Source organism: Falco peregrinus, chromosome 5, assembly GCF_023634155.1.
Source record: "Falco peregrinus isolate bFalPer1 chromosome 5, bFalPer1.pri, whole genome shotgun sequence".
In the NCBI taxonomy this organism is placed as follows: domain Eukaryota; kingdom Metazoa; phylum Chordata; class Aves; order Falconiformes; family Falconidae; genus Falco; species Falco peregrinus.
Genome location: NC_073725.1, coordinates 64,094,951 through 64,117,842, shown reverse-complemented (window position 1 = coordinate 64,117,842; position 22,892 = coordinate 64,094,951). Strand labels below are relative to the sequence as shown.

The 22,892-nt window shown below is 53.8% G+C and overlaps 1 long non-coding RNA gene across 4 annotated transcripts; it reads right to left on the bottom strand.

Moving 5' to 3' along the window:
* Positions 1 to 14,796: 14,796 nt before the first annotated feature.
* Positions 14,797 to 22,114, bottom strand: LOC129784432 (uncharacterized). Of its 4 annotated transcripts, none has more exons than XR_008747161.1 (4): positions 18,553 to 22,095; positions 17,716 to 17,866; positions 17,004 to 17,173; positions 14,797 to 16,898 (listed from the first exon to the last, which is right to left on the bottom strand). It is a non-coding gene; the product is annotated as an uncharacterized LOC129784432 (long non-coding RNA). The 4 variants fall into 4 exon arrangements; XR_008747162.1 differs by having other exon boundaries at positions 19,241 to 22,094; XR_008747160.1 differs by having other exon boundaries at positions 14,802 to 16,898; positions 17,716 to 19,367; positions 19,676 to 22,114.
* Positions 22,115 to 22,892: the final 778 nt, after the last annotated feature.

The following is a 22,892-nucleotide window of genomic DNA, read 5'->3' as shown; positions in this document are numbered from 1 at the left end:
TTTCCTCAAAGCTGAATACCTTGAATGGGAAGGTGGTGACATGCTGAATCGCAGCCTGGCCGGGGCTGGAAGAGCCCCCTGGAGCCCCCCCAGCCCACCCCCCTGCTGAAGCAGCTCTCCCAGGGCAGGCTGCACAGAGCCGCGTCCCGGCGGGTTGGGATGGCTCCAGAGAAGGAGACCCCACAGCCTCTCCGGGCAGCCTGTGCCAGCGCCCGGCACCCTCCGGGGAAAGAAGTTTGTCCCCAGGTTCCGCAGGAGCTGCCTGTGGTGCAGCCTGTGCCCGCTGCCCCTTGTCCTGCCGCTGGGCACCCCTGGCAGGAGCCTGGCCCCGTCCTCCTGGCACTCACCCTTAAGGTATTTGTAGACACTGATAAGGTCCCCTCAGCCTTCTCTTCTCCAGGGTGAACAGGTCCACCTCATAGGGCAGATTCTCCTGCCCCCATCACCTTTGTAGCCTCTGCTGGCCCCTCTCCAGTAGCTCCCTGTCTTTCTGGAACTGGGGAGCCCAGCACTGGACACAGCGCTGCAGACATGGCCTCACCAGGGCAGAGCAGAGAGGGAGGATAACTTTCCTTGATCTGCTGGTCACACTCCTCCTCACACACCCCAGGGTCCCGCTGGCCCCTTGGCCACGAGGGCACGCTGCTGGCCCATGGGCAGCCCGCTGTCCAAAAGGGCAATTCACCTCCCACATCCCCCCTGGGAGATCTGAGCTCCAGGAGGAAGCTGGTGAGGGAGCTGGGGGCTTCGCGCTGGGAGGGTTTATACCCCACCTTGTGTTAAGAGTCCTGGGGTGGGAGATTGCTGAGATTCACGTTTCTGAACAGGCTCTGCGCCCTGCCAGCCCGCCTGTCACAGGCAGCTGAGGGTTAAGAGAACAAAGTACTTAAAATCCCAATGCTTTGCCTAACTCGGCTCACCTCGCAGCAGAAGATGTGCCGGTGACCTGCTTGGCATTGCTTGCTGCAGCTGGAAAAGAATCCTACGTTGCAGCTGCTGCTTTTCCTGTCATGTTCTTTGCTTGTCACTTCTGGGATTTTTCCTTGCTTCCATCTGTTATCCTTAAAACTGATGATCCCGGGCAGCTCCCTGGTTCGAAATCCTTTTTGCAGCTTTTCAAACAAACCTTTCTTTGCCTTTCTTCGTCCACCATTTTCTTTGCCTGGGAGGACTGTGCGACAGCTCTTCCCTGGCCCCTCAGAGCCTGTTCCTGCATCCCTGCTCCTGCTAGCTCACAAGCAGTGAGGCTGGATGTGTTTTGGGGCAGCAGCTGTGAGAGACTCTCCCCAGAGCTGGTGGGTTCGGCAGGGGGAAGAAACCGGAGCCACCTCTGGCGAAGCTCTATGCCATCCTCGATGCAGGCAATGCTCTTTGAAAGACATTCATGTGGCTTATGCTGGGCAGAAGCTGCTGTGTTAAGGAAACCATTGGCTTCTTGTCTTGGCAATGGCTTTTAGTGACAAGCGTAACCAAGCTGTCCCCTGGAGGGCTGGGGCGGGCAGCAGTGCCACGGAATTCCGGGAAACGGTACCAGGGTTTGGCCAGGCTGCCATCTGGGTTTTCTTTGGACTGGAGCTGGGCAGCGGCTGGTCCCATGGGGCCGTTCCTGGGGCTGCAGCACAACCCAGTGCCCTGTGAACCCTGTCCTGTGTGGGGTGACCCTGCTGTGTTGTGTCCCACCTGCCTTCCTTTTGGTCCTGCATGGCTCCATGGGGACGTCCTGCCATTGCAATGTCCCTTGCCAAAAGCCCTGTGGTCCCTGCTCCGTTTCAGGCACCGTTATACCGCTTTGCCAGGGAGGGTGAGGGAACAGTCCCAGCTCCCAGCTCTGCACCAGTGCCTCTGCTTCCCCCGTAACAGCGATAACTGGGACGGCTCTGCCCCGGGGAGCGGGGCCCTTCGGCAGGAGCAAGGAGCGGAGGCTGCCAGCCAAGGCAGAGTGGAAGGTCCTTGTTAGAGGTCACCAAATCCAGGCAAAGCTGGAAATGAAGCTAATCTGCTGCCGAGCCAAGCTTCAGGCATGCTGGAGAAAACTCCTGGCGCGGGTGCCAGCCCTTGGCCTGGAGCAGCTGCAGTGTGGCTGCATCCCCGTGCCGAAGGGGGAGGTGTGTGGGTGGCCAGGCTGGCATAGCACCGCAGCACCAGGGCATGGAGCACCGAGCACCGCTGCCACAGTGTGCCGGCAGTGGGACTCCTGCCGGGTGCCCCCTGCCCCTCCCTGCCGGGCCTGGCCACGGGCATGGCTCTGCGCCAGCGGTGCCGGGAGCCACGGGCTTCCTCCGTGCTCCGTGGGGGCCCATGCCAGAGTGAGGGCCCAGGTGGCTTCTGCCTTTTAAGGCTGCTCTGGGCTGATGTATTGGCCGCCAACCTGTGCAGCAGCGCTCAGCAGGCAGCAGCGGCCCAGGGGTCCTGGGCAGGTGGCAAAGACCATCTGCTCCGTGTTATGGAATGATGAGTTTTCCCAGCAGCACCCCATTCCCTTTGCTGCTGGGGCCAGGGCTGCGTGCACTGGTGGCTGCTGTTGCCCACCGAGCAGCTCTCGCTGCCGGCTCTGCTGAGCCCCCATGGCTTGCGCTCGGCAGCCCCTTGGCTTGTTTCAGATTCACAGAGCTGATGCCGCGCTCTTTTGGCACTGCCTGCTCTTGGTTGATGCCGCACACGTCACCCTGTGCCACGGCCGGGATGGGGTGCCCCAACACCTGCGCCAGCCACCCCCATGGACTGCAGACCCCCAGGGTCAGGCAGCAGATGGGCGCTGGGCTCAGCCCTGCGGTGCTCACCCGGCACTTTGCTTTGGTCTGGCACAATTTGCTCTCTTTTAGCATGTGGGATACAGCCGGTGTCACCCAGACACTGGAGACTCTGCTGTCACCCATGCTGGTGAGGGGGGACCCAGCGGCCGGGCAGGTGCGATGCCCTGGCCGATGGATGTCCTGGTGGTGGCTCACTCCTGCCTGTGGTGTGCAGCTGGCCCTGGCCCTACGTGACCGCGGTGCCCTCGTTCTCCCTCCTGCCGTGGGAACAGGGCCTGCAAATCACGCAGAAACAGATTAAACTGGCTAAAACAAGATTGCGTGTCAGGGCCGGATCAGGAATGTGCTTTTAGATTAATTCCGGTGCGTTCATCTGGCCAGGGAGCTCTGTCGAGAGCAGATTCAGGCACCGGTCCCCTGCACCCTCCTCCTGTACTGCCCTGCCAGCACCGTCCCCGCTGGGACGTCACAGAGCCAAGAAACCCACCGGCAGGCAAGTTTGCCAAAATACTTGTGTTCTCATCGAGCCAGGAGCAACAAACCCTCCTCCTCCCGCTGCTGGGGCAGCAGCGATGGTCAGGGCATAACCGTCCCTGAGAAGCTGCGGGGCTGCAAGTATGGGATGCAGGTGACACTGCTGCCACTAGGAAGGGGCCGTGGGGTGATGCTGGGGGACAGCGGCTGCTCCCCAGGTGCTGCCATCCGCCTCCTCCTCACCCTTCCCTCCTCCCTTGCAGCAGCACCCAGGAAATTTATTTTTGCTGCATTGCAGGCAACTCTCAGCTATTCCTGGAAACCACCAGTGCCACCAGACCTGTCACTTGCGGCAGCTCTGCCCCGGGCATGGACTGCCCTTGGCTGCTGCTGGAGGGGTGCAAGGCTGTGGAAGGGAGCGGGCAGGGGTCTGCGCCGCCGGGGTATCCCTTGCCCGAAATGCCCCTGCAGTGGGCAGGCAGGAGGGGGGCGAGGGCAGGCTGCTTGGGGGGCAGCCCCAGAGGCGCCTCCGTGCACTGTCCAGGCTTCGCCGTGCTCAGGAACATTTCAGGGTGCCCCAGAGCCTCAGGCACCTTTGGAGGAAGGATGTCACCGACGTGCCTGTGGCTTGGCCGCTCAGGCTGGCGTGGGTCTGTCTGCCTTTGGGGGTTCTAGCTGCTTTGGGGGGCGCAGCCCCCGCGGCCGCAGGCAGGATGTGCAGGCCCCGGTGGGGGAATTGCCAGTTTCCACTCGCAGAAGACACGATCCCATTTGTTTCTGTTGGATGAACTCGCCAGCAACGTTTGCTGGGGCTTAAGGCTCAAGCAAGGAGCCATAAAAAGGGAGAATAACATCAAAGAGGGAAGTGGAAGGAGGCCAAGGGGAACGCGGCCAAGTGCCCTTTCCTTCTTTCTCTTTCGCTCTGTGCGGGAAAGCCCTGAGACTGTGGGCTGCGTTGCATCCCAGTGCCAGGCGAGACACGGCCCTGACCCCACACAGCTGTGCCACCACAGGGCCACGCGACAGGAGGGTCCCCAATGGCAGCTCGGGGGTCCTGGGGTGGGCAGGGAGCTGGAGGCTCGGCTTGGCTCGGCTGGGGGAGGGGGGCCCAGGGAGGGAGCTCCCGCCTGGAGCTGGGGTGACACCACCCTGCAGCTTCCACTCGGGCAGCCACATGCAGTGACTTCTGCCATTGCCTTTGGTGGGACGGGAAGGTCGGTCCCTGGTGGGACACATGTGGCGGCGGAGGAGCCCTGTGGCTGGGTCCCGGGTGTCTCCACTGAAGGAATTAAGCAGGGTGGGGAAGGAGGCAGCGGCTACTCTGTGGTGACGAGATCGGCATGTGCAAAAGCGCCTGGACGGTTGCACAAGTCTCCGAACAGCTGCCAGGTGAGGACGCAGCCCTGGCCCAGCAGTGCACACCCCTGCCACCCCCTGCCTGGGCTCCCTGTGCCGGGCAGCAGCCTCTCTGCATGCCACAGCCCACACGAGCCCCACACGAGCAAACCCTGGTGCTGGGCGTGGGTCGGGAAGAGTGGCTGCCGCTGGGGGGATGCTGGCAGCTGCCCCGCTGGGCAACCCACCTGGTGCCAGGCCTCCTTGCCACCCTGTGCGGATCAGCTGCCATGGGCTGATGCTGCACGGAGGCTCCCTGAGGAGCTGCAGCCCCTTGCTGGGCACGCGCTCCGCATGCCAGGAGATGGCTGTGCCCTGGCCCATCTCGAGGATTCGGTGCCCTGGGAGAGGGCAGTGGCACGGTGGGAGTGCGGGCCTTTCGGGTGTGCCCTGGGAACACCCCAGGGCTTCCTGCTAATGAGGGATGATCCAGCAGCACCATGGCAGTGCAGCAATCCTGGCCTGCGTGACACTGAGCAACACCCTAATTAGAAGGTGCCAGCACTGTTGCAGTTTTAGCCTGGTTCAGCCCTGCTTCCTCCTCCTGCCACCATCCTCCCTGGGGCAGGGGCAGGAGCGGGACCCACGCAGGTCTCTGGCTCCAGCCACCACCCACCACAGCCCTTCTCACGCAGGGGAGAAAGCAGAGCCCTGCTTTGGGGGGCAGCACTATAATGGATTCAAACCTATATCCCACCACCAAGTTAACCAGCGTGGCACGTGGCAAGGTCCGTGGGGGACCCCTGTGCTCACGGGAACCACAGGCATCACTGTGGCCCCAGGAGATGTGCAGCCCAAGGTGCATTTGGGGCTGTCTGGGGCTTTCCTGGGTGCAGAGTTGGTGCTTTGCTGCGTTTGGTCCCAGCTGTTCCTGCCTTGCTGCAGGAGGAGGAGTGGTGCCCCAAGCTCCACACTGAGAACTGGTCACATCCCCACCACTCCCACAGGTCTGCGTCCCCCTTGGCCGCTCCTCTCCCCTACATCAAGTTGGAATTGGGTAAAAAGTCTGAAAGTTGTTGCGCAAGGCAGACCCATGGACATAGCGCTGCTAAGCCTTGTTCCTCTTGGAAACCCGGCCAAAAATCACGGCAGGACTCAGGATGAAGCACCACGTACCGCCTGGGTTCACACGGGAGCCCCAGCGCAGGGAGCCCTTCGGCAGCCACCGACCATTGCCCACCGTGGGGTTTGCTGATGAACCCCTGCACCGATGCTGCCCTTGGTCAGGGCATGCCCTGCTAAAACCGGAGCGGTGCCAAAACCAGAGCAGTGCCAAAACTGGAGCGGTGGGGTCGGCAGCAGTGTGGAGGCGTCACACCACTGAGAAGCAATTCCTCAGAAAGGTGGTCCCAGCTCCGTCCATCATTACAGCTGAAATGGCTGTGCTGACAGGCCTTGGAACCCCCCCCTCCTGCAGCCTGGAGAATCCCGAGCGCTCAAACAATTGCTGAGGAAGATAATGATCTTTTAATGGGAAGCAGTGCAGCCTCTTCAGCTTGTGCAAGCAAGTCTGGCTAGCTGGAGGAACTGCGCATCAGCTCCAGAGCTTCCATTGTCCCTTTCTCCCCTGGGGTGGAACACGTCCCTGAAGCGCCGCACCATGCCGGTTAAATCCTGGAGATGCTCAGTGGGGGTGACAGACCGTGGCCTCCTGCTCAGCCTCCGTGACTGCGCAGGACCTGGCGTCCAGAGCTGGCTGGGCTCCTCACGGGTGGGTGGCCCATCTCCCCTCCTCGCCGCCCTCGCCAGCTCTAGCACCTGCAGCATTCCCATTTCCAGCGCCAAGCTCAGTGCCAGGCCCACTGCAGAACCCCTCAGCCTTCGGGTTGGCTTTCAGACTGTCTCTGAGGAGCACTGTGGACAGTGGCCAGACCAAGGTACTCCCAACAGGAAACTGCCTGTCCTTTCTGAAGGAGACCTCTTGCTGTGCCATTCCTGTCCCCAGTTACGCAGGTATCCCCCGGCAGCAGGGGGGCAGTGACCCACAGCACCTGACCTGTGCCGCAGGATTATTTTAGGAAGCTTGGTGACAGCAGGAGCTCACATCCAGCTGGAGTCTCCCCTTCTTTCCCCGGCTGCACCGCTGCAGGGGTGAGAGCAAGAACACACTGCAATGACCTTGCATGGAGGGGCTGGGGAGCATCTGGTGAAATGCCGAGGGCACGGCCAGTGTCCCCTTCCTTGGGTGTCACCAGGCTCTGCCCAAGCAGATGGGGCTACAGCTGCAGAGAGGGGGTGCGGGGAGCCCTTCCCTAGTGTCACCTCCCGCCCTCGGAGGCTCTCTCCACACCTCCAGCTTCTCCCGTTGGAAACCAGCAGGACCCACTCCTGCCTCGGCTCGGGAAGCCATCATTTACAGCACCACCTGCTCAAACTATTGCCTGAAGTTGCTCTCTGATACGCAGCAGCAGCATCGCTTGAGATCCCGGCTGTGCTGCGCTGTGGGCTGTACGTGCACACGCACACGCACTGGCTGCGCACAGTTGTCTTTTGGATCCTGCTGAGGGTGTTTAATGCATCACTATTCCCAGCTGCTCACAGCTGATCCTTCGGCTGCTGCGCTGGTGGGACCATCAGAGTGTTTCCCAGTCTGGTTTTGGCACGAGCCACAGTTGCAGCCCCCCTGCAGCAGGGACTGGGGGGCACGGGGCAGCCAGCAGTGCTGGGCTCCTCACCCCATGGCCAGGGCCTGTTCGTAAGGGATTTCACCCCACGCTCATATCAGGCAAGAGTTGATCTGCCATTTCAACCCCGCTTTTGTGCTGTGTGAACAAGCCGTGCCGTGGGGGCCGAAGCAGAGAAGGGACTGCACTCGGCTCCAGCTGCGCCAGCTCCACCGGGCATCGGAACCTGCAGCAGCTCAGGCAGCGGGCAGCAGGACGGGGTGTTATCTTAAACTGCGGCAGCTGTTTGCAAAATGAACGTGTACCCGTGGCCTGGGGACGGTCCCTTGCCCGGGTAGCTGGCGGCACAATAAAGACACAGTTCAGAAGGAGGAGACAAAGGCACGATTGTTACAGCCGCAGCATGGACAGGGTTCAAAGGGGCAAGTGGCTGCGGTGCACGGAGGCTGTGGCGGAGCCACCGAGTCCTGCAGGGCTCTCGTGCTGTTGTCGCCTGCTGCTGAACGGCAGCTGGAGCTTGTGGAGAACAATTCCCAGTGCCCTGCCAACACCGGGGAGCTCCTGGCGGCTGGGCCCTGTCCCGAACACGGAGGCCAGCTAGCTAGTGGTGCCCACGCCAAGGGGGGACCCACCGTGGGAGCAGCCCTGCAGCTGCTGGGACACGCAGGTTTCGGGGGTATTGTGGCTGAGGGAGGAGCGCAGGGTTTGGCTCACAGGTGCTGCGGTTGGAAGAGAAACAACCAGCAGTGCCTCACGGAAAAACACTCTGGGAATTTCCGCGTGGGCTTTGCTGGATGCTGGCAGACCCGACCCCAGGCTGTGCCGAAGCTCAGGCCCCCCGAGATGGGAGCAGCCATATGTAAGCTGAAGGCCATATCTGCTGTGTTCCCTGTCTTCGTTGCTGTGTGTCTGCCGAGCTGCTGTGCAAGCTCAAAGCCTCCATGCTGTGACTGGGATCCTGGCTGGGGACTGCGGGATGCTCAGGTCTGCCCTTTGTTTGATCTACCCAGCCCATCTGAGGGACAGGGTGGGCTGCACAGAGCCCCTAGGCGCAGGCAAAGCCTGGCTCTGTGGGGTGCTGCAGCGCTCTGGATGGGATGGGCTGAGACCACACGTGGGCTCCTGAGCTCTGGCATCCAGTTCCCTGGGGTATCGCTGCACAGCAGTCTGCATGCACCCTGGCGCTCAGGTGAGTCATCAAGCCTCTAGGTCTTATTCACCTCAGCTGCGTTTCGCCTTCTCACACACCCCACTTCCCTGAGATCGCATTGCTTCTGCCTGGCAGAGCATCTTTCCATGAGCCCTGCCTCTGCTCCAGTGGGCTGGCACAGCCGACCCGAGCAGAGCAGCACCGACCCGGAGCTGCACTGAGTATGGCTGAATGCAGCAAGGAATTTGCAGCAACCTGGACTTCATACCCACGAGGCAGGAGCTGGACTTGGAGCCAGACGCTCTTGTGCTGCCTCTTCTTCCCCAGACGGATGCACGAGTCCTTTTTTCCAGAAGCATGTTTGTGCCGAGTCGGGAGCGGGAGCCTGGATGGGAGCCTGGGCTCTGCCCCAGGGCTGCTGGGCTGTGGAGGGGGCAGGCACAGGCACAGGCAGCTGGCGGGTGGCAGGGAACGCTGGCTGCCACACGATTCACACTCTCTTGCGTGTCAGCGGGAACACAGCAAGAAAGCCTGAGAACAACAAAAGGCGTGAGGTTAAGGGGCCTTAAAGTCGCTTTCTCTGCCATTTCTGCAGCCAAGTACTCACACTGCTTTTGGCCAGAGCCAAGCAGGAGCTGCTGTGCCCTGGTGAATACTTTGATGGCAAAACTGGGGTTCAGAAGCTTTTTCTTCCTGCTGGAAGTGATGAGGAGATCCCTGCACAATAAGCCAGGCTCTCTCCTCCCTCACCGCAGGACAGCTAGAATAGCCTTTTCTTTCTCTAGAGTGATGTTGCTATTGACAAAAGTATGCAGACACCCGCCCACTCATAAATAACTCCGTTATTTCCAAACAGAGCTGGACTTTGCCATAATTCCCTGCTGTCCCCTGTGCAATCAGGCTGCCTCTGTGCTGTGGCGAGCGTTGCTCTGCTCTCTGGCATGCCAGGCCCACCAAGAACTCCTCCTGCAGCAGATCCCTGGGCAGCTGGCTCCTCCAGAGCTGGATTTCAGTTGAGTCACGGTATCAGGTTGCTCGAAGCATTCATTACAAGCCATTTTAATCAGCCTAGGAGGAGAAGCTGTTCCAGTTAAAAAGAACAGAATACTCCTCACGGCTCCGCTGCGTGCACAGGGACTTTCAGTATGCAGCACCTGAAGGAGTCCCAGAGAGGCAGAGATTTGCCATTTCTCCCCCCACCGCAACCAATGCCCCGGGGCACTTTCATGTTTCACCAAATTGCCACTGAAAAGAATTTCAATATTCAAATAAAGCAGCCAAGATTTGTGCAGATTGTACTACATCTGTACAAATGGTACAACATTTATATTAATGGTAGCACTCATGATCCTTAGCATTCGTTGCATGCTTGGCTGGACAAACTGAGCTAAAGATACTTTTCAGCAAACCCTGAGCCTTGCTCCTACAGCTGTGGGATGTTTGAGATGCAGGCATGAAAGACCTGGTCTTTTTAGCAATGTGGCCTCTGTCAGCAGCCTGAATCCCTTCCCCCTCACCCCCTTGTTCTTCTAGGCACCCACTTCCCCATCACACATGGAGCCGTGCTGGCGCTGAGCAGCGACCTGCCATGGGCATCCAAAGGTCTCTGTCAATGACAGAAAGCAGCGTCACCTCCTCATCAACAAGAATGCCTTATGAGGAAACAATAGTAGCAATCCTATACTGCACATCATTATATGTATGTATATGCATAAAATAGCTATTTTACGCTGTCTCTTTGTTTAGCAACTTTAAATGCTTTAAAATTAATGGCCTGTAAGTATTAGAACCAGACGTAATTGCTGCAAGACTCAGCTGAAAGAGCTCTGTCCCGGAGGCTGTGGAGCGAGCCTCTGCACAGCATCAGGATGTTATTGCTGATATTTTATTAAGTCCCCTCTGTTGCCCTGAGAGGAAAGAAGATATTTTTTTAACAAGCATTAGTGTTTAAAAATAGGATGATTGTTTTTAGCTAAGCCTATTTTCAGTAGTAAATAAATGGCAACAAAAGAGCCAGGCCCCCTGTTCTGCACTGTTTGGTTTTGTGCAATAGGTCCCTGATACACCAGCCGTCCCTTAACAACAAACTCCCTTTTTTTGAACTGTTCCTTCAGTTCTGGCCTGGTTTTCCTCTCTGAACAAGAGGCTGTCTGTCGTCCACTGCTAGAAGAGAGATTATCTCTCCATTCTTTGTGCCTGAGCATTCTGGCTGGGAAGGCCCAAGGGATTACCACAGGATCATTTGGTAATAAATAGCCATATTTGTAACATTTGGTTACAAATCGCATCCTAATGCTCTGTAATAACTGGGAGCATTTACCATGCAAACACAAAATTTCTCTTTCATCACAATCCTTCCAAGATTTCTTCTGACCTATCTTTTAATCTAACCCTACGAGGAACCTTAGAAGCAATACTTACATGGATGCTCTTTCATCTCGTTGCCAAGTGAAGCCGTTGGTTCTCCCCTCCCAGATGGAAGCCTGACTGCGGCAGTGCGCGGCGATCTCAGTACACAACCTTGTCAGCAAAGCTGTCAGTAAAGGGAAAATTACATAGTTTGCTTGAAAGTGTCCTCGCTGGGCAGGCACCATCATGTGGTGGAACGATGGGGTTTTGGAGCTGCAAGGACTCAGCAGTCCCAATGCCCCCGTGCTGCTCAGCTCCAGGCTGTGCTCTCAGCCCTGGTGGCCTCAGCCAGCTGGTAACGTACAGCACAGGGTGGTGGGTGCTGCCTGATTGCGGCCCTGCAGGCTTAACCGGGGGGCTTGCAGAGTTTGTTTCCGTTTCTAAATAAGTCAGGAAAGTTTTTGTAGCAACTGCCTGGCTGTATTCCTGAAAGTATTCCTTTGCTTTCCCAGTGCTTACATCTCCTATTCCATGATTAAGGTCTTGAACCAGTGAGCAAGAGCAATGCCTAGCTGCTTCGGTCCAAGACAAAAAAAAAAAAAAAAAGAAAAAAAAAAGAAAGAAAAAGAATAACCTCTGCTAAAATATATGAATGCATTTTTGGAGGTGGCGATTCTTTTCTTTAATTAACACAGGGCAGTGCAGCAATAATTACACTCACTGGCTTTTTGCCCAGTAAAGGAGGGAAGTCAGGTGCACAACAACCCCTCTGCCCACCGAGACCGTGACCTTGGTCCCATCCGCCAGCACCTGGGGGAGCTTGTCTGGCAGCTCCCCAAACAGACAGATACTCTGCCCTTTGGCTGTGCTGGATCTCACCCATCATCACACCACCCAGGCATTTTTGTTGCCTCTCCTGTCTCTGGACAGCTGATCTGGAGGAGTCAGAGCTGTCTCCAAGGGTTTCCACTGCACTGGGCTGCTGTAGCTGGTGACTGCTGGGAGGTGGTGGCACAAGTCTGGTGTCACCGCAGGGATCAGCCTGCTGGGTGGGAGCCCTGGAGATCCCCACACGCACACAGGGACACACACAATGGAGTGGGCCTCAGACCTGTGCAAACAGGCACAGCTCTGCCTTGGGGGCCGTGAAGGGAGGATGCAGAGAAGAGCATCCTCAGGGGGCGCGTCAGGAGGGCGAGGGGCTGGCTGTGGTGGGGGTGTGAGGCGGCCGGGCTCTGCTCTCCCAGTTCCCATGGGACCCACCAAGTGCAGGCTCAGGGTATGGCCCGCCTTCCCCCTCCCTGCTTCTGCGGGAGATGTGACCCCGTTTTAAAACCCTTGAGCTAGATCCCCCAGTTCAACAAGCCTCTGTTACAAACCTACATTCATTCATTAATGTTCAGGCTGTTCTTATCCTCTCCCCTTTCTAATAACATTGCATTCTCACCAATGCTTATTTGGGATGACTGTGGGAAGATTTTGAAACCAGATATAGGCTTGGCAAAACATTCATTACGGCTGTGGCTCATCTTCTCAACCAAGAAATTGCATGTGCTCCAGAAAGAAATTCCCCGAGTGCTCCAAATCTGCTTCCATTTGCTGAAGCAGCAATTTGACATTTAAGTTGTTTGGCTTTTCTCAGTGGTTTCACATTTTACTTCTCAGGTTTCCTGAGGAATTCATTGCAGACTAATATTTAATCATGCTCTGGTAGGGTGACAGCTCAAGTTTAGCAAAAATATTGCTAATACTCAGATCCGGAATAATTTAATTCAAAAGAAGATGCTTTCCCAAAGCAATGGATTGATTTAGATACTAATTTTAGGGAAATGTTAGGGCTGGTTACAACCGGTACTACTCTGTCAGCATGCAAAACTCTGCGCAGTGCACTCCCGACAGTTGTGACAAACTGATTATCCCTTATTCTTCCAAAGGCTCCATGGCCAAGTAGAGGAGACAATAGGCGTCGGAGCCTGTTCTCACACAGAGGAGAATTAATCCATTGAGTTTTAAAACTGCTTTGGGGCTGACACCGACAGAAGTTGTCCATTAACAAAATCTGGGGGGGATGTCCACATGGGACATGACTTCAGTCAGAGAGCCCCCTTCCCAAAACTCTCTCTGCAATGAAAGATTCATAGAGCTAAAATTAAAAGGCTCTCTGCTGGCTAAAAGCAAGCCCTCTGAAGGTTTCCCAGTGCTCTGTTAGCAGATCTGCACACTGTCCTTGCTTCATCCAGCTTCATTTGGGGTTTATATAAACCACAAGCACAGTCTGCAGTTCACTAGCTAGTGTTTTTGCTAAAATCTTTAAACAGTGATTCAGTAACGATATGGGCCTCTAAGAACTGCACACAGCAAAGGCTCCTCTCACCAGGAGAACAACTACAGCAGTTTCTTTCGTGGACTGGGGACCTTTCTCTTGAAAGGAATGGCCTGAAGGTCACCCCTTAGGGATGCTAACAATGCCTTCAACGCCTTGTGACATTTGCCTGGAGACTGTCTGACCCCACAGCTTTTCAAACTCCCTGTTGCCTCTACAGTTTCTCCTGTTACCTAAAATTTCAGGTTTAATCAATCCCATGTATCTTCAGCTAGCCTGCTGCTCGCAGATCTACTCCAGCGACTCCAGAACTGGGGCTATTTGAGGACTAGAGGATTTTATATTAAGCGGCAACAGTAGCATGTATTTCATTATAATGTGTAATGACCTTTGGGGATTGTTTTTAATTTAGGAAAGAATTCTTGAGTCATTTCAGGCTTTCAAGACAATATCTTCTTTGCTTTCATATGGCATCTTTATGTTGCTAAAGGTTTGCTTGCTGGCGTCTGTCGCCAGCGTATTAAACTATACTCTTAAATGAGTTAATTGCGACACAGCTTTCTGATCTTCTGTCTTCCTAACGCTCTTGTAATCTTCTTCTCTCTGTCTGTAGGATTCATTTTTCCCAAGCTCGCTCTATCTGTATGATTCTGTTTATTGACTGGTGCTGGCACTGAAGACATCTATTTATAGAAGTCTTTATCACTTATTTCTTTATCACTTATTTTGTGGCATTTCACACCCATAATTTTCCCAGCTGCCGCAAACCTTCAGATCGAATAATCTGGGAGTAGTTTAGATGAGGGGGGCTTTGATTCCTTCAGAGTCTGTTTTCTTCCCCTTCAAAGGCAGTCTTTAATACAGATACCACTTCACAGTTAAGCGCTGCTAATAGTGATTAATTCAGCTTATCAAAAAGTTGAAAATAGCTGAATTGGGCTATTTGGTTGCCTGGATCCTTGTCTGGTGAACGCTTCCAATTAGGTTTGATTCACAGAGGTGCACCTATGTTTTCCTTAATTTCTGCCTGTCTGCTGCCGGGCTATTTTGTATGATAACTCCTCTTGACTGCAAAAATTAAACACCAAAATAATATTTTAAATCAGTCCCAACAGCCCTCCTTTGCTGGGCCCTAAATGCCTGCTTGCTCTCCCCGAAGCATGTTTTACCCGATGGCTCTGTGAAGTGCCATTGAGGGGCTGTCTCAGCCTTCTTGCTGAGTTTAACTTCTGCAATCGCTCAGACTTTCTGCGTCCTCTGCCTTTTCTCTCCCCTTCTCCCTTTTCTGAATTTCATAGTCTGCCAAGATTTTTTTCATTGGATTATCATTATTTTCCATGCTTTGTATGAACGAGTTGTATTTCTATTCCAAGCAACTGGAGTGCATTCCCTCCCCCCTCCCCCCCCCCCCCCCCCCCCTTCCTTAAAGTGTCTCATTTTTGGAAGATGAATAAGAATTTAAATGGGAATTCTCACCCATAGTAATGGAAGCTGCTGTCATTTTCCCCAGCTCTCATTTCTTTTTAAAGTGAGAGCAGAAAGATATGTAGAAAAAAATATTGCAGTTTGTGGCTTTTGAGCCTAAGCTTTGGATATTGCATGCATTTTTTTTTTCCTCCTACTGGCAAGGATGAAATTTTGCAATCAGGTCTCCACGTCTATCATGGAGTCCCAAGGGAAGAAATAGTCTTCCAGAAACCGTGTTTACTTTGTCTCTTCCGGAAAGCTAGGGTTTAACAACATGGTAATTAAATTTTTATACAACCGATTGAGTTTCATTCTTTGGCATTTTCAGGCAACTTTTAATTCTGATGTAATCTGCCCTCTGCTCTATGTATAATTCAAGCAGCTATCTGCTGCAGCCATGTCATGCAGCGCAATGATGCATTTTCTCTTTTCTCCTTCAGGCCTGTTTCTCGCAGTTACACCCTTCCCCCAGCCAGTACCTTCCTTTTTTCCCTACTAGAGTTTTGGATGTGAGGTAATTCCTCAGAGATCCCCTCTCTAACCCCAGCCTCAGGGGTTAGCTAATTTTCTCTGCTTCATATATGCTGCTCTCTCTTGGCAGCCAGGTCTGGGAGCAGATTCAGAAAACCTCTCCAATCGCACGCCTGAGAAATGCATCTCAGTAACACCTTTGAATGTGCTGGAAGGTCCATCCTTCCCCAGCCCAGAGCTCCATCGCCTGCTCAGCTGGGCAGGCTTCATCAGCTGGCTGAGGCACACGGCTGTGCTGCCCACTCAGGTGGTGCTGAGCTGGTGCTGAGCACCTTGGAGGGCCAGCGGGCCATCTCCAGCTGGGCAAAGGGCTTCTCACAAGGTCTCCCAGGTGATGCTGCAGTGAGCTGGGTGCGCTACATAGGGAGGTCTCCGCCTTCTGCTCTACTGTAGCTGAATAATTCGGGTTTGGCATGGGGTTTGGCACCCTGCTGCCTCCATTGGCACGAGCTGCCAGGGAAAGCAGCTTTTGATCAAGAAGGGCCGAGCTCTGTCCTTGCTGATAATATGACACTGCCTTTAATTCACACCGAGGGCTTGCTTCTAGCCTGAAAAGATGGTTTTCATGCAACTTCCCTGTGTGGCTCGTATTTAAAGCTAAAGCATATAAATGAAAACTACACACCCTTTATTTGCATGTCTGAACTGATGAGTGTGCAAAATGGGACCAGCGGTGGCTGCACAGCTGTGGATGAGCATCACGCATACGGGCTTTCCATCACACCTGCTCTTTCATAGGGTTTGCACAAATGGGCGAACTGCCCAAAGGGAAAATAAACAGCAGAAAATGCCCTGGGAATTCTTCAGACAGCCGAAGTGCTCTCAGCTGTTTTGATAACCAAGGGGAATTTCATGGGAGTCAGGTTTCTACAGTGACTGTGTCGTTTCAGAAACAGAACTTGGGCATTTCTGTAGACAGCACTGCCCTGGCTTCTGCCTTGTCTGTGAGCAAGGGGAACAACAGGTTGTTAGAGCTTTAAGGGAAGTAAGATGAGGTATAATGAAAGTACTGGAACCCAGATGAGGGATGTAGGAAATGTATGTAAACAGCAATGTCTTTCCAAAGATGATACCCATAGTTCTGCCTCATCCCACCACGACAAGGAAGTTGGAGAATTCAGGGTTGTTCACCAAAAGCCGGGAGGGCAGCCACGGGAGAGGGAAGAGCACGTGATGGGACACTGAGGCATCAGCCACCTCAGAAAAAAAGGCAAGTCAGAAATTATGCGATGGAACCAGAGGAAATGCTGAACGGCTGACAGAAAGTACAGCAGGAACCTTTCACTTCTTTTTTTGTTGTAACACAAAAACAAAGGAATTGGAAAGCAGCACACTCCAAACCATTAATTTGCACATGTACCATTACCCTGTGTAACTTGTTGCCACAAGAAAGTGTTGCTGCTGGCTTTTTAGGACTCAGAAAGGGAGTAGACCGTTGGGTCCCAGGAATGTCTGGAATAGTCATAATGAGTTGTATGGAAAGTGTATGAACCCTCCTGTCCCAGAGCTTCAGCCAGGCAGCAATCCAGGTGCAGGATGAGATTCAGCGTGAAGAGATCACCTCTGTGTTGGCCTGGCAAACTTCCGTGCCTGGCCCCAGTACCATCTGACACAGGGTACTACACTGAAGAGATGTGAGGTTCCGTTGCCTTTCACAGTCCCCTCATTTTGTCCAAGCAGTGATGGCACATCTCATAACAGAGGCATGGCAGTCCTCCAGACACCCGTGTCCTCCATCTCATCGTCCTCAGATCTGCTCCTTCCAGCCTCTAGATGAGTGACCAAAACGTCCCCCTCTGCCGCTCTCTGCGCCTTATCTTGTATCTGATCGCCTGAGGAAGGAAGAGAACAGTAAAATCAAAGCTAACTAGGCTCTGATCCCTGGGACGCTCTCCTTGTTGGTGAGGGATATGGCTTGCACAGAACTTCTTGCAGACCTGCAGGGCCTGATGGAGCCAGGCTCTTTGCAGCCTGCTTTTCCCTTGAACAGTCGTCTTCTGTCTCATCACACGGCATTTGTCAGTCCTGGTTACATGCTCTGTCTGCTTTGGGCTGGAAGCTCCTGGGGGCCCAAAGACCTCTCACCCGCTCCTGCGCCGCAAATGTCCTGTGCACCAGAAGCAGGACAGAAATAGCAAATCACCATCAAAGTGAGCGGGAGTAATTCACGAGCTGCATGTATTGCACAGCAAGGGAGAAAATTTCTGTGGCTTCACTGGGGATAGCTGCACAGAGTGGAGAATGTGATCAAAATCCCCTCTCTCCCCCACTTGGTAGTTTGAGAAGAATAATTTGATTGAAAGGCAAATCCTTTAATCTCCAGATATAAATCAACAGAATGGCAGAATTGCTTAGGACAGAGCATATTATATAGGGCATGTACTGTGTCTTTTCCCTTTAAACACACACGGGCCCTCCAGCTGTTAACCTATTTATAAAAGGTAACTCAAGGCTACACGCAGACTCCTGAGGACATCTCATTCTGTCATTGCAGCACAGACTCAAATTTTCTGTCTCAGAATAATTGGGCTTGGTTTACGAGAGGCCCAGGCTGGAGGAGAGATCAGCTCTGCCAACCTGATGCTAAACGCCCTCTCCAGTGCAGAGGAGCAGGATGAAGCCCTCCAGGCCAGGCTGTCGAGCACTTACCAGGACAAGGCTCTGCTTAGATGCAAACCTCAGCTACCACATGATGGCAAGCCTTGGCAGGTTCTCCTCTTCCCGCATGCGAACGCCCATGCTCTGGTTCATGTGCTGAGTGCGGGAAGCATCCCACACCCTGGGTCACTTACAGTAGGACCTGGGATGCAGGACAGCAGCTAGAGCTGTGCTTTCTGATGGTGCCCCGGGGACCGCAGAGCCCTCAGCAGCACTACTTGCTCCCACAGCCTCAGCATGGCACTGCAGCCACCCTCCTCCTCCTCGCCCTGCGCACCAGGTTACAGTTGACAGACAATCCCAGATCAGAAGATCACAGGGTGTGCCAGCTGCAAGGCAAATCCCATGACCAGTCAGAGAGATTTGACAGGTCTCTGGGGTGGCAGGGGTCCCTGGCCAAAATTCCATGCCTTCCATTGTGCTGGAGTCAGCTTTGATAAGCATAACAGCCCTGGCTGGCTGGCCGGCCAATATCTGCCAGCGCCCCACAATGCTTTTGTATTTGCCGGAGCGGCGTCCTGCCTCACTCGGGCTAGTTAGCTTCTTCTTGCATGCCTGATTCATCAGAGGGAAGTGGATGTGAAATGAAGACAGCAGCATGGGAGTGGAAGTTGCAGGCTACTTTTGTAGGAGTATTCAAATTCTCCAAGATGCTTACAGGCATTCACTTTCAAAAGCATACAGAAACCCAAGTTTCCTGAAAAAAAGTTTCCTGGGTGCTACTGTAAGAGCTGAGGCAATTCTTTGCTCCACTCAAACACTTTATAAAACTGGTGCTTTTTTTTTTCTTTCTCCTTCTTTATAGAGGGTTCAGGGTGCCTTACTTACTAACTGCCACTGACGAGCACTCATTTTTGGAAATGACCCCTCCACAGGCTCTGCTGCATGTCTGAAATGATTGAGAGATCAGAGGGATGACAGGAACCTCTCAGCAACACGGGGCTTTTAAAGCGGCATCCCTGCGGAGCCAGGACAATCCCCAGCAGCCTTGCCTCCCAAGCACTTCTCATGTTGAGCATTCACCTTTGGCTATCATGTCATATGCTTTGAAGGGAGAATGACAAACTCTTGATAAATGGGCCAGAAAGCCGCACTGTTCATCGCTGTTTCTCTCCAAGGCTTTTACTGTCAATGCCCTGGAACAGCCAAGCCAAGCCCTGCCACGTTACCGAGTGTCCTTAATTTGCACTGTCTCCCATCAAAGTGGCCATGAACAAGCATTTGCCAGAAACGAGCTCTCCCTGCCTGGCTCCCTCAGCGCTCACAAGTGACTCACATGATACAAGTCAGACCTACACGAAGAGCAGCCTGACTGCTGGCCTGCTTTACCTGCCCTGCTGGGCTAATGGGCCTGGCCTGGAGGGACTCGTTAGGGAGATAAGCTGGTCCCCTTACTTTTACCCCATCCACTTTCACTGCCTGACTTGATGAAGGGGCAGAGCTATTGCCCACGCACCTTCTCTCCCTCCACCTCCCCCTGCAAAAAAAAAAATTAAAAAAAATTACTTGCTATTACAAGGACAGATACACCGGTAGCTTCTCATAGACTTTGACTGCCATATGACCGAGGAGGGTGGTTCCTGCTGCCCTCTCTTTTAGGACAAACGGAGCTGAGAGACGACTCGCGGAGTCCAGAAAGGCAGCTGGAAAAGCAAGTGGAGAAGTAGGTTATATTCTTTCCAGGGATAAACAAAGATAAATGAGATGCTCTGAATTTTTGCATAGCAAAAATATGTGGGGAGGCAACGAATGGAGTCTGTCCTAGAGCTGCTCCCATAAAGCAAAGAGCAGACTTCAGATTTTGAACTAAAACAAGGAAGTTTCATATTAAACAGTGTCCCCACAGAAGCTAAGCTCAGGTAGAATAATAAAGGAGCCAGGAGTTTTTTCTGGGGAAGCTAGGCTTGTAAGCATGCTAGCAGCTAAGGGAACACATCAGTCAGTTGTTCACCTAGGAACAAGTCCAGCTGGGATTTCATCCCGCCTTTACATTGATGATTGCTGAACAGTTGCAGGAATTCATCTGTGTGGAGGACAGAGGTGTAGCTCATATTATATATTGCTTTTCCTTCCTTCCTTCCTTCTGATCAGGAACAAGTTATTCTGTCCTTCAGATGTAAGCTGAGCTATGAAATTCTCTCTTCCATCCTGCTCCTTCCAATACCAATGACAAAAATTCAACTGCCTTCAGCTGAAGCAAGACAGGATCTAAGAAAACCAGGAAGCCCAGTTCTCAGTGTACTGAGAAGCTATGCATAATAGGGTAAAAAACCCATAACAGCTTAAGATGTGCAATGAGGATGCCACATATTATGAAGAAAAAGCTGTAGATGGGGATGAGACAACCAGAAGAATTTGTTCTTAGCTAGCAATGTGTATGGAAGAACAGTGATGGGAGACAGCTGCCCGGACTGTGATGCTACATGCTGTAGAAACAGATCACAGCTTTTGGGCTGATGGTAGCCCACCACCCAGGGTTTATAAATTCAGATTTTGTAAGTAGGAAGCCCTTTGTGCAATGAAATAAGGATGTTTGGATCATATTGGACAGTTGCCTGCTGCAACGCATAGTTTATAATGGACACACCTATGGCATTGCAGGGCGGCTGCCTGCTCTGATTTCTGCTGGTTAGGTGTGCCTGGCTGGGACTAGGGCGAGTGTGAACTCTGGACACTTCTGTCTCCTTAAAACACCAATAGGTTGCTCCCGTGTGACCACTGTATTGAAGGCTAGGCTTTGGACTCTTTAAGGTTTTATTTTGGGGAATAAATTCAAGGCTCAGGGAAGAACTAGAAGTTCTTTTTGAAACCAAAAGCAGGTCAGATGTACTCCCCGACATGGCGCTGATGTAACCCACTGCTTTTTGTTGTATTACTATGGCTGCTCCACAGGCACAGGAATTGCTGTCCTGCACGAGAACCAGGGTCTACGTCATCTCGGAGAACAGTTAGCAGAAAGGCTCCAGAGGACAAGAGAGGTGGATCTGCTAAGGAGAGAGAGGGATTTTTAAGCCTATAATGATCTGAAGCCCAAGGTAGGCTGGGACAGCGCTGAAATTCAAACCGTTGCCTGATCCTTCCAAAGAAAGCCATTAGGATGCTATTTAATCTTAGACCTTAAAAATAGCACATGGTACAAGCAGTTGTTATATGTATGACTTTCATCAGGACACAGAATTTCCCTGCTGTCTTCCCCTTACAAGCTCTGGCCCTGGAAATGTACCCACACTCCCAGGTTTGGGAAGAGGGGGTCAGGCAGAAGCTGCAACCTTAACTCTACATGGATGGGGTGTGCCCCCTTCCACAGCCTGATGCAAAGGGTGTTTCCTCCCTCAAGTGACCAGACATAAGAGACACACCTATTTTTGTTTTGATTTAGTCACCACACTGATTTTCTTATCTAGCAGGCCAACATGCCACATATTTTCATGAGATTTAGTAGCTCAGTAGCTCCCTCGGGTCAGATGAGTGACACATACAGCCCTTGGGCACATGCAGGAGCCTTGCTGTCGACAGACAGGGGATGATCTCCCTCCCTTGTGGTTTAATTTGCATAATAGCTTGTGATGGTTTAAACCGTGAAGACTGAGGCTGAATATTCCTCCTGCATGTTTGTTGTCACTGTACCAATACTGTATGATCTCACCTTTCTCTTGTTTGAGGGAGTTTCAGCCATGTGCACCACGTGGCTTCACTCAGGGCAAGCTGTGCCTGGCAAATTTGGTGGCCTTCTACAGTGGGGTTACAGTGTTGGTGGAGGAGGGAAGAGTGACTGACGTCACCTGCCTGGACTTGTGCAAAGCATTTGACACTGTCCCACACGACACCCTTGTCTCTGGAGAGACATGGATCTGAGAGACGGAGCACTTGGTGGGTAAGGAATTGGCTGATGATCGCACTCAAAGAGCTGTGGTCAATGGCTCAATGTCTGGGTGGAGACCAGTGACAAGTGGCATTTCTCAGGGGTTCGTACTGGGACCAGCACTGTTTAACAACTCTGTTGGCGACACAGACACTGGGACCAAGCCGCCCTCAGCAAGTTTGCCAACAACAGCAGGATATGTGGTGCAGCTGACATGCTGGAGGGAAGGGATGCCACCCAGAGGGACCTGGGCAGGCTGGAGAGGTGGGCCCCTGCAAAACTTATTAAGTTCAACAAGGCCAAGTGCAAGGTCCTGCACCTGGGTTGAGTCAACCCCCAGTATCAACACAGGCTGGGCAATGAAGTGATTGAGAGCAGCCCTGAGGAGAGGGACTGGGGGTGCTGGTGGGCGAGAAGCTGGACGTGACCCGGCCACGTGCGCTCGCAGCCCAGAAAGCCCCCCATGCCCTGGGCTGCATCCCCAGCAGCGTGGCCAGCGGGGCGAGGGAGGGGGCTCTGCCCCTCTGCCCCGCTCTGCTGAGACCCCCCTGCAGCGCCGCCTCCAGCTCCGGGGCCCCCAGCATAAGGAGGGCACGGACCTGTTGGAGCGGGGCCAGAGGCGGCCACGGAGATGGCCAGAGGGCTGGAGCCCCTCTGCTGCGCAGCCGGGCTGGGAGCGCTGGGGCTGTTCAGCCCGGAGAAGGGAAGGCTCCTGGAGACCCTGGAGCACCTTCCAGCACCCAAAGGGGCCGGCGAGGAAGCTGGGGAGGGGCTTTTCCCAAGGGCCTGCAGCGCCAGGACAAGGGGGAACGGCTTTGCGCTGAGAGAGGGCAGATGGAGATCAGAGCTGAGGGAGAAATCCTTCCCTGTGAGGGCGGCGAGGCGCCGGCACGGGCTGCCCAGAGCAGCTGTGGGTGCCCCAGCCCTGGCAGTGCCCAAGGCCAGGCTGGACGGGGCTGGGAGCCACCGGGGCTGGGGGAAGGGGGCCCTGCGTGTGGCAGGGGTGGGACTGGGGGGTCTTTAAGGGCCCTTCCAACCCAAACCATTCAGGGATTCTGTGATTCTACAACTATGCCTCTGCCATAAAAAGCATGTTCTTTCATCACCTACCATCCTGCTATCTACATTTCATCCCTATGTCTTGTTCTCCTGTCCTGCATGCAAGGAGGGTTGCATTTCTGCACCAGAAGGGCCACGGTGGAATCTATGCATCTGTCCCTGGATGCTGTGTTTTATTGCAAGCGTCTTTCCAGCTGCTTCACCACATCGGTGAGTCCTCCTGTCCAATACAGGTGTGCACGTGCTC